Source organism: Zalophus californianus, chromosome 6, assembly GCF_009762305.2.
Source record: "Zalophus californianus isolate mZalCal1 chromosome 6, mZalCal1.pri.v2, whole genome shotgun sequence".
In the NCBI taxonomy this organism is placed as follows: Eukaryota; Metazoa; Chordata; class Mammalia; order Carnivora; family Otariidae; genus Zalophus; species Zalophus californianus.
This window is the reverse complement of record NC_045600.1, coordinates 134,955,267-134,966,126: the sequence shown is the minus strand read 5'-3', so window position 1 is coordinate 134,966,126 and position 10,860 is coordinate 134,955,267. Positions and strand designations below refer to the sequence as shown.

Sequence of the window (10,860 nt, the reverse complement as noted above, 5' to 3'; positions counted from 1 at the left end):
AAGCACTTTACACTCCTCTCCTTTCTACTTCCCTCACCTTAGCTCTGACCTCCATTTCTACCCTGGAATAGAGTCAGCCTGGAGTGGAGGAGGGCCATACGGGCACCTGACTCACGTCTTGCCCCCACCCATCCAGTCTCCACAGAGTCCTTTATCAAAAAGGCATGTCCTATCATGTCACCCCTCTGCTTCACACCCTCCATTGGCTCCCCACTGTCCTCAAGATAAGGCTCAAACTCCTTCACCAGGCTTATGAAATTAAAAGGCCTAGCACAACCTGGCCCTGCTTCCTTCTTCAACTCGACTTAGACCTGCACAACCACCACAGGAAACCTTCCACTGCAGCCACGGCTCATCATTAGAGGTTCTCAGAACCTCCCACACCTGCTCACCATTAAAGCTTTGCACATATTATTTCCTCTGCCTAGACCTACACCCGCAGTCACCCTCTATCCCACATCTGCCCCTTGCTCCATACTTCATCTAAACTTCTATGCGCCCAGCTCCACGGCCCAGCTCACATATCACCTCCTCCAGGCTGTATTCCCTGACTAGCCTGGCGTGAGTTGCTGTGACCCTGACTTGAGTCTAAGTTGACTGCTTCACTACCGGGCCTTTTAGGACCAAAAGCAGTGCTCCGTAAACAGCTGTTGCATGCCATAAAGGTTCTCCCAGGCCCCACTCCTCGGCAGATAACTGAGGAACTTTCTGCAGCAACCCTTCCCCCAGGAAGAATTTCTTTGCAGCATTACCACCTCGGGCAGCTCTGGTACACTCTGAAATCTCACCAGCTCAGGCCTGGTCTCTGCCCTTCTTCTGAGCCAGCCCTTCTCTTCTCTCTGCTCCTGCCCCATAGCCCGGCCTCCCCAGCTCAAGCCTCCTCGGTGAGCCTGCCTGTTTCTGCAGCTCTGCAACCACCCCGTGCAGACACCATCCCTTTCTGTAAGGCTTATTCCTGCGCACTAAACAGAAACTCCTGGCAGGGAGCCAAAACCCAGTCATCCTGCAAAGTTACCCCCTTGGCTCCTTGGAAGGGAAGGGACCCATGTCCTGCCCCAGCCTCTCTCTCCTCCCAAGCTTCCTGACTTATTGGTGAATTTGTTGCACTCTAGTGCATACTACTTCTTGCTCTGTTCAAATTGCAAAGGGCGAGCCCATTTCATGAAGTTCAAGACATCCCCTTTCCTCCAATCCCCTTTTCCTTCCATGTTCTCAGTAATGATAACACTTCCCCTCTTTATGAAGCCCACTGGCTCAAATTCCCAGAGGCAGAACACCTCCCTACAGCCCGGAGGAGTCTCTCCCAGAAGCAGCTGAGCTGGGCAGATGGAAGCTCCAGGCTCACCCAGGTGTTCTACTCTATCCCTCACTGAGCCTTCGGGCTGGGACCCCAGGCACAGGTGTCAGCACCTGGAAAGAGTGAGCGTGGACCAAGAGCCTAGAATTCGCTCCCAAGGGCTGACAGTGACAGTGATGCTAGTGACGCTATTTTTTCTAACTGAGACTTGGGCAGCGGCTCGGTGAGCTCCAGTGATTGACCTGGACTCCAGCACGGAGAGGGAGCCTGGAAACTACTCAGTGCAGGGCTCAAAGTGGGCTCCTCTCTGCTAGAGATGCCGCACATGGGGGCAGGATGTCAGCTATGTGGGGGAGAGCAGGTGATAAGGAAAGCGACCGGAAGGCTACAGCAACCCTGGCGAACTGCTTCATGCCCTGGGCTTCTGCATACACAGCTACCATTTCTGAGCACTTCCAGCATACCAGGAGCTGTGCCGAGAGCTTTTCTGGATTCCTCCAGCCAACCTCTGTGGAAGGAGTTATGATGAACCCCAGCCAGCAGGTAAAGACACTGAGGCTCAGAGCGGCTGTGACTCACACCATACTTGTGAGCGCTGGGATGCTCCCTCAGGCCGTCACACACTGGATCCAGTGCCCTTACCCACCAGGCCACACCGCACAAGCTCTGGACTGCAGAAAGATTCTGTGGCTTAAAACAAATAATTAATTAAAACGAATTCCCCCAGGAAATGCTAATCAAAACCACTTCACACCCATTAGAATGGCTATCATCAAAGAAAAAAAATAAATAAAAACAGAAAGCAACAGGTGTTGCAAGGATGTGGAGAATTTGGAACCCTTGTGGCAAACAGTACGGCAGTTTCTCAAAAAAGTAAACACAGCATTACCATTTGATCCCCCAATGCCACCTCTGGGTATCTACCCCAAAGAATTGAAGGCAGAGACTCAAAGAGATCTGTGTACACCCAAGAAGTCAAACTCACAGAGACAGAAGGGAGACCGGGGGCTGCCAGGGGCTGGGGAGAGGGGGCCGGGGGGGGGGGGGGGTAGTTAGTGTCAAATGGGGGCAGAGTTTCAGTTCTGCAAGACGGAAAGGGTCGGAGACGGATGGGGTGCTGACCCCACAGCAATGTAAATGGAGCTAATCCCATGGAACTGCACACTTAAAAACAGGATGGTAAATGTTATGTATTTTACCATAATGAAAAAGTTTTAAAAAAAAGTTAAAATGCTAAGTTTCATGTCATGTATATTTTGCCAATTTCTTTTTTTTTTTAAGTTTTTATTTATCTTTTTGAGTCATCTCTACACCCAACCATGAACCTGAGATCAAGAGTCACCTCCACTGACCGAGCCAGCCAGGTGCCCTATTTTGCCATAATTTTTTTTTTTTTTTGGCCACAATTTCTTAAAAATGAAGTCCTCCCTTCTTTAGTTGGAAAACTGGGGTCCCAGAGAGGAGAAGCTGACCTTCCCCCGGACTGTTCGTTCCTGCTCTCCCTCTCTGGCGACGGCCACGCATCCGGGAGACGCGCTCGCTGCTGGGCACGTGCTCCCTCCGGCGCCCAAGGGAACAGCTCTGCGCCTTCTTACTGTTCCTTTTTTCTCCCTCCGCAGCTCAAGGCCAACCTGCCTCTTCGTGTATTTCGGCCGGAAGATGGTACCTGGGCTGAAAAGCTCGTGAAAAGGCTTTGGGGAGACAGACTGGGCTGTGAGGGTGTGCAGAGGCGACTGCTACCGCCCCTGCCTCGCGGCATTCAGGTGCCCTCTCTCAGGGATAGTCTCTGTCACCCACTGTCTGCCCCTTTCCCCCAGGCCTTTCTTGTCCCTTGGAAGCAAACCCATCTCCTCTCTGGCTCTCTGGCGCCATCTTGTGTGACTTCTTAAATAGCCACAAAGATTTTTTTTTTTTGTCTTCATCTTCAGTAGTAGCATTTTTAAAGAACACAATACTTCTCAAAGTTTTATTGCAGCAGAATTTCTACAATATTCTATAATGCTATAACAATAATATAGTATTAGTAATAATAATAATAATATTCTAGAAGAAAATCAACTTTACCCATTGTTCTATGTTACCCATGTTCACATGGCACCAAGTGGTCAAGGCTTTTTCCCCCCAACCTTTTGTAGATATTTCAAAGATAATCTGAAGGGTAGAAGTTGGTTTTATTCCCCTTGCCCTTCGTATAGATAGAAAAACTCCCCGTGAGATAAAAATAAAGAAGGAAACGGTTTGTGTTGACAGTTCTATCTGAGCCAGAAGAGGAACAGTTTAAGTAAAATAGGTCATAAATGCTTGTCTTTTCCTGTCTGGGCTCAGCACACTGCAAGTGGGCACAACCTCACAGTGGCAGTTAGAACTGAATTCCTAATGAAAACACAAATGTGGTCCAGGGACAGCCCCATGATGCCAATGACCGAATCCACACCTGCTGATCTACCGGTCTACCCGGTGGGGTATGCTGCTAAAGCCAAAACCAATGTCTCAAAGAGGAGGAAGAGGGAACAAGTTGCACGCAATTGCTTAGAGGCATTGATCACTGGTTCATGGAATAAATCTAGTACCAGGATTTTAAGTACCAGCACAAAGCTTCACCAAGCCTCTCTTATTCTTGTGGAAATCCAAGTTGCTATCGGCAAGTGACACAGAAAAAAGCAAGCAAGCAGGCCACTTTGGTGTTATAATCCCACCTTGGGTTATCAGCGTCACTGAGAGGACTTTAAAATATCCGCTCTACTCACAGGAGGCCTCAAACCAAAGAGAGACTTTCAGAACTCAGACATGGGCTTTTTTGTTCTGGAGATCCAGTCCCTTTCTCCACAGAGAGCCCATGGAGTTCAAACAAAACAGAAAAGCAAGAGGGCCCTGGGGAAGGGAAAGAAGCAGGGGCTGTCCACATTTGCAGGCAAGCTATCTGCCAAAGGATTAATTGATAAAAGCAAATCCCTTTGACTTGAAGTAGAGAAAATCTCAAAAGGAAAACAAACCACCTCCCCGGTGAGGCAGCAGGCAGAAGGCCTCATTTTTTTTTTCTTTAAATACACCGTCACAGTTCCCAAAAATGCACGAGGTGTCATCCCTGCAGTAAAACAAGTCAGGCTTTGAGGTCAGGGAGCCCTGAGTTTAAAAGCCTGCCCGTGGGGCGCCTGGGGGGCTCAGTCAGTTGGGCGTCTGCCTTCGGCTCAGGTCCCGATCCCAGGGTCCAGGGATCGAGCCCCTCATCGGGCTCCCTGCTCCGCGGGGGGCCTGCTTCTCCCTCTGCCTCTGCCTGCCACTCCCCCTGCTCGTGTGCATGCTCTCTCTGTCAAGTAAATAAATAAAATCTTTTTAAAAAAATAAGTAAAATAAAAGCCTGCCCATGACTTCAAACCGCTTCAGCAGCAGCCCTGGGCCCCAGGATCCTCATCTCCACATCAAGACAAATAATATCTGCCTCAGGAGACTGAAATGAATACAGGGGGAACATCCCTAGGATACAGCTGGCCCAAGCAGGTGTTCAGGAGATTGTGGGGGCCATCTTGATGATGACGACGACGACGACGACGAGGGCAACCGTACTCTTCCACTCCTGCTAGACCCGACCCCTCCACACACAAACCTGCCCCTCTTCTAACTGGCAGTCACACTCAGTAACTGTCGCTAACATCCACGGAGCACTGACTATGGGCCAGGCCCCGTACAATAAACTATTTCACTTCATTTGCAGGGCACCCAAAGATAGCCGCAGCTAATACCCCGCTCTACAGGCAAGGAAACAGGTTCAGAGAGGTTGGGGTAATGTGCTGGTCGGGGAAGGCTGACCACTATCACAGAAAAAACGCACAAAACTTCAGTCTCCCCCACAAAAGCCTACATCTCCCCCACACCCCTGGGGCAGAGAGCGTGGAACAAAGGACTTACTCTAGCCATCATTCAGGGACCCAGGCTCCTTCCATATTGCGACCTCCTACGCTGAGCCGCCCCTTGATCCCCGGCAGTGAGATAGCAAGCAAGAGGGAGAGGGCAAGAAAACCAGTAGCTCTTCCTCCCCTCAACTCAGTGTGACACATGACACTTCCGCTCACAGTCCACCAGCTAAAACCAGTCTCTGGGGCCCACCTAGATGCAAGGGGCTGGGGGAATAGCCTCTTTGTGCTCCCAGGAAGAGAAGAAGAGAAATAGATACTGGTGAACAATAGTTTCTACCACAATGAACTTGCCTAAGAGCACGCAGCCAGTAAGGATGGAAGGGAGCTATGAACCCAGACCCTCACCTCCTAATCACCGAGCTACATACCATCTGGGGAACTGTGGAGATTTTAAAACAGAGCTCCCAAATTCTCTCCCATTCTTCCAATCAAGATGTAGGGTCCGTGTCAAATCCGGGTTCTGTTAGTCTTTGACCAACAGAATACAGCAAAAATGACACTATGACCATGTCCAGTCTCTTAAGACACTGGCAAGTTTCGACTTCCTATCTCTTGGGATGCTCTCTCTTGGAATCCAGCTGCATTCTTGTGAGGAAGCCCAAGCTAGTCTGTATGGAGAGATCACCTGTATTTGTTCCAGCTGACAGGCAGGGAGAGGTCCAGCCATCATCTAGAATCACCCACCAGATGTGTGAGTGAAGACACTTCCAGATGATTCTGACCCTCAGCAGTCAAGTCATCCCCAGCTTTTGAGTCTCCCTAGCTGAAGCCCCAGACACCATGCGGCAGAGGCACTCCACCTGGCTGTGCCCAGCTTGCATTCCTGACCCACAGAATCTATGAGCATAAGAAAATGGGTGATTGATGCCACTAAGCATGGGGGTGGTTTGTTATGAAACAGTAATAACTGGAAAAGGAACTTATTTAAGAATTTCATGTCGGGGTTGCCTGGGTGGCTCAGTTGGTCGAGCGGCTGCCTTTGGCTCAGGTCATGATCCTGGAGTCCCAGGATCGAGTCCCACATCGGGCTCCCTGCTCAGCAGGGAGTCTGCTTCTCCCTCTGACCCTCCCCACTCTCGTGCTCTCTCTCTCATTCTCTCTCTCTCAAATAAATAAATGAAACCTTAAAAAAAAAAAAAAAGAATTTCATGTCAGGGCACCTGGGTGGCTCAGTCAGTTAAGCGTCTGCCTTCGGCTCAGGTCATGATCTCGGGGTCCTGGGATCAAGCCCCACATCAGGCTCCCTGCTCAGCGGGGGGTCTGCTTCTCCCTCTCCCTCATCCCTCCCCTCCCCACCCCCCACCACTTGTGTGCTCGTTCTCTCTCTCAAATAAATAAAATAGTCCCGCATCGGGCTCCCTGCTAGGCGGGGAGCCTGCTTCTCCCTCTGCCTCTGCCTCTCTCTCTCTCTCTCTCTCTCTCTCTCTCTCTCTCTCTGACTCTCATGAATAAATAAATAAAACATTAAAAAAAATCTTTAAGAAAAAAATTTCATGTCAAACAGTCAAACAGATGCTATTACTTCTGGGGGGGGCGGGCTTCCAGAATCTCTTTAAGATTCATTTATTTTTTTATTTGAGAGAGAGAGAGACAGAGAGCGAGCGAGAGGGCACAAGCAGGGGGAGCGCTCAGCGGGGAGCCCAACGCAGAGCTCCTATCCCAGGACCCCGGCATCATGACCTGAGCTGAAGGCAGACGCTAACAGACTGAGCCACCCAGGCGCCCCCAGAATCCTTTTTATTTTTGTTCTTATGCTATTTGATATTTTTCCCACAATAAAAATTATCCAAAATAAAAATGTGTAATTCATCATCAGAAAAAAAAAAGTTTCACTGACACACCCTCTGCTCAGTCACTGAACCCCACTGACCCCTGTGCAATCGTGCCCCTCGACTGTGCCAGGAAATGAGACTCCTGGGTCTATGTGCTAAAGCTGGGGGGCTACGCAGACCCTAGGGGTCGTCAGTGCTTGTTCCGGGAACAATTCAGCGGCACTAGCCGCCACCTCTGACTGTCCTCTTTGAAGCACTAAACCAGCTTCTGCGAGGAGGAGCAGGGCCCTGAGTCAGCCCCACCTGTGCAAGGGGAGGTAACCCTAGGAAGGGGGCTGGGGTTGTGGTGAAGCAGGCCCTAGAGATGATTTGTGAAAATGTTGCCAAAGAGGCCAGGATGCTGCCTGCCTGTGGACCGTGGGCTCATGCTGTTTCCCTCCGTGGTGTGCCCTTCCCGGGCACAGAAGATCAACCGTGGAAGTGAAAGCTCAGGAAAAGGGAGCTGGCAGTGCCCAGCAGCCATGAGGAGAGCCTCCAGACTCGGGCACTATGGCCGCATCCCCGCACACTCTCTCCTCACGCCTCCTGACAGGCTGGGTCGGAGGATGTGTCTGGCTTCCAGAAAAAAAGGCAATGGAAGAATCCCCTCACACGTTAATGCATCTTTTCAGGATCATCCATAAGCCGCGGACGACATTTCAGCACTTGACCTTCCTCAAGTGCCTGCATGTCACACAACTGGACAGAAGCCTCAAGCAGCAAGTAAAACGGAAGCCGGACCAGCGCCAGTTCCTTTCCTGGAAAAAACCCCTTGGGTCAGGCCACAGCAAACATGTAGGACGTAAGACCTCTCCCACCCCCAGCCTGCCTCTGTCCAGAAAGCCGAAGGAAAACCACTGCTGGGACTGGAACCAGCTTCCAGAAAGCAGTGGGGAGACATGAAGCTGCCATCTGGATGACCTGCCAGCAATTACGGCTCCGCTGTCCAAAATCAAACCCACAGCTCGCAGCGGGGTTTGCATTGGCTCGGGGACCTTCTGACCAGCCCTGCCTCCTACATCCTTTTGTCAGAAGAGGCCTTGCATCCTTTGCTACCAACTCCATCCATCAGTTTTTTGAGGTACCACTGGATTCAAACATGAAGAGGACAAAAAAACAGATGTCTGATTCGGGGACAGGTCAGCCTGTGGCCGACGATGTCCTTGGCCACCTGCTGTGCTGTTCCAGGAGTTGCCCTTCCAACCTGCGGGCGATGAACCCACTCACAGGAGCCCTGGGGGCCTTCCACATTTTCCTGTATACCTGTTGCTTTACCCCACTGAAGAGGATCAGCACCCAGGCGCCCCTGAAGTTTATTTCTTTCTGGAAGGTTGGCACTAGACCTCATACGAGCAGCCCGTCCCGCTCTGACCCATGTCCCCCTTCGGTCACTGCTGCTGATCAGCAGCCCCTTTGCTGCACGGCTTCTCAAGACCGAATGAGAAGGGAAATCAGAAAAAAAGGTGAGCTGGCATACCCGGCCACATAGCTCACATTCTTGTCCCTTTAGCGAAAAACACCATTTCTCCCCTGGAAGCTTCTAAATTCAGAAATTAGCCTCCATACATCCACTGGCCTTAAGAGCCAGAAGCTTGGGTTGGACTCCCATTGGGGATGCGTCCGGTTCCAGGAGTTGTGCGAGGGTCCCTGTTGCAGGTGTGGCTTAAACAGGATGTTTTAAGTATTCCATCTTCAGGGGCACTGTGGCCCTGTCAGAATTCATTTTGGGGTGTTTAAGCAACATTTAAACGGTCCCTGCAATATACTTGTTCTCAAAAGTTTCTAAAGCAATTGCAGATAACATCTGATCCCTGTTTCTACTTATCTGTAATATTACCTCTTGGCTGTATCCAGGTTCTTTACTGTGGGCAACATGGCATCTCATCAAGAGTTCTCAAGACCCCTGGACGTTCTATGTCTCTCCCTGGTCTCACTGCATTAAGTCTATGCCCCTTTCTCAACTTGACCTCACTTGGTTACACCAAGTAAGGAAAAGTAATAGTCATCTCTGAATATCAAAATCTGGAACCTTTCTGAATGCCCACCAAGAGGACATTAAATACCCTAAATTATGTTGTATCTTTTAAATGGAATACTATGGAACCCTCAAAAACAATGTTATATGGTCAGGGCACCTGGCTGGCTTAGTTGGTGGAGTGTGGGACTCTTGGTTTCAGGGTTGTGAGTTCAAGTCCCACGTTGGGTATAGAGAATACTTAAAAATGAAATCTTTTTAAAAAATATGGTCGGGCGCCTGGGTGGCTCAGATGGTTAAGCGTCTGCCTTCGGCTCAGGTCATGATCCCAGGGTCCTGGGATCGAGTCCCGCATCGGGCTCCCTGCTCCTTGGGGGCCTGCTTCTCCCTCTGCCTCTCTCTCTCTCTCTCTCTCTCCCTCTCCCTCTGCCCCTCCAGAACGCATAGGAGCTCTCTTTCTCTTTCTCTCTCCAAAAGTAAATAAATAAATCTTTAAAAAAAAAAAAAAAAAATATGGTCATATACTTGGAAACATGAAAAAATGCTCAAGTTATTATTACGGTAAATTTCAAAAGATGTTGGCAAAAGTGTTTCTGTGGTATGACTCAACTGTGTAAAACAGAACATGAACAGCTTAGAAAAGACTGGAAGAATATACATCGAGATGTTCACTGATGAATCTGCTAAGCACTGGAATCATGCTTGCTTTTTCTTTCTTTGTTTCTTTCTTTGTTTCCCTTCCTCCCTCCCTCCCTCCCTTCCTTTCTTTCTTTCTTCTCTCCTACAGTGAATATTTTTTAAGAGTACTGAGAGCAATTCAAAAAGATTTTCCTAAAGAAACAGTAAATAGGGGCGCCTGGGTGGCTCAGTCAGTTAAGCATCTGCCTTCAACTCAGGTCATGATCCCAGAGTCCTGGGATCAAGCCCTGGTGGGGCTCCCTGCTTCTCGCCCTCTCTCTGCCCCGTACCCCGCTCGAGTCTGCTTCTCCCTCTGCTCCTTACCCCGCTTGTGCTCTCTCTCAAGTAAATAAAGAAAATCTTTAAACAAAAAAAAAAGAAGAAGAAGAAGAAGGGGGGCACCTGGGTGGCTCAGTCGTTGAGCGTCTGCCTTCGGCTCGGGTCATGATCCCGGGGTCCTGGGATCGAGCCCCACATCGGGCTCCCTCCTCCGCGAGAAGCCTGCTTCTCCCTCTCCCACTCCCCCTGCTTGTGTTCCTGCTTTCGCTATCTCTCTCTCTCTCTGTCAAATAAACAAATAAAATCTTTAAAAATAAATAAATAAATAAGATGGTGCTTCCTGTGATTAGAGAACGAAAGTAAAACTTTTGAGAAAACGATAGAACCTTAATGCTTTACTAGACAAAAACAGAGACTGCTTTCAAATGCTTGTTCTAGCATCTTTTATATACATAGCCCCCTTGAGGTGTGTTAACTTGTGACTCTAGGGGCCACCTCTCTTTCCCCTACTGGATGTCACAAGGTCTCCCCTGCCTCTGCTGGCTGCCAGGTCGCTCTTGGATGGTGACAGGCTGTGCCCTCGTACACAGAAAACCTATCATATTGATGTGCTCAAGAGTCCTACCCCTTCGGGGACATCTGGGTGGCTCAGTCGGTTAAGCGTCTGCCTTTGGCTCAAGTCATGATCCCAGGGTCCTGGGATGGAGCCCCCACATTGGGCTCCCTGCTCAACGGGGAGTCTGCTTCTCCCCTCCTTCTGCCCCTCCCCCAGCTCATACACGCTCTCACTTTCTCTCTCAAATAAATAAAATCTTAAAAAAAAGAAAGAGCCCTACCCCTTCACACCCTCACCCATCCCTTCTTATAGGCTCTGGCTACTTAGTGTTGAGGACTTAGAGAGGGATA

General features: G+C 49.8%; 1 pseudogene; it reads left to right on the top strand.

Moving 5' to 3' along the window:
- Nucleotides 1–7,532: 7,532 nt before the first annotated feature.
- LOC113909162 lies at nt 7,533–8,511 on the top strand (annotated as a pseudogene).
- The last annotated feature ends 2,349 nt before the right edge of the window (nt 8,512–10,860 follow it).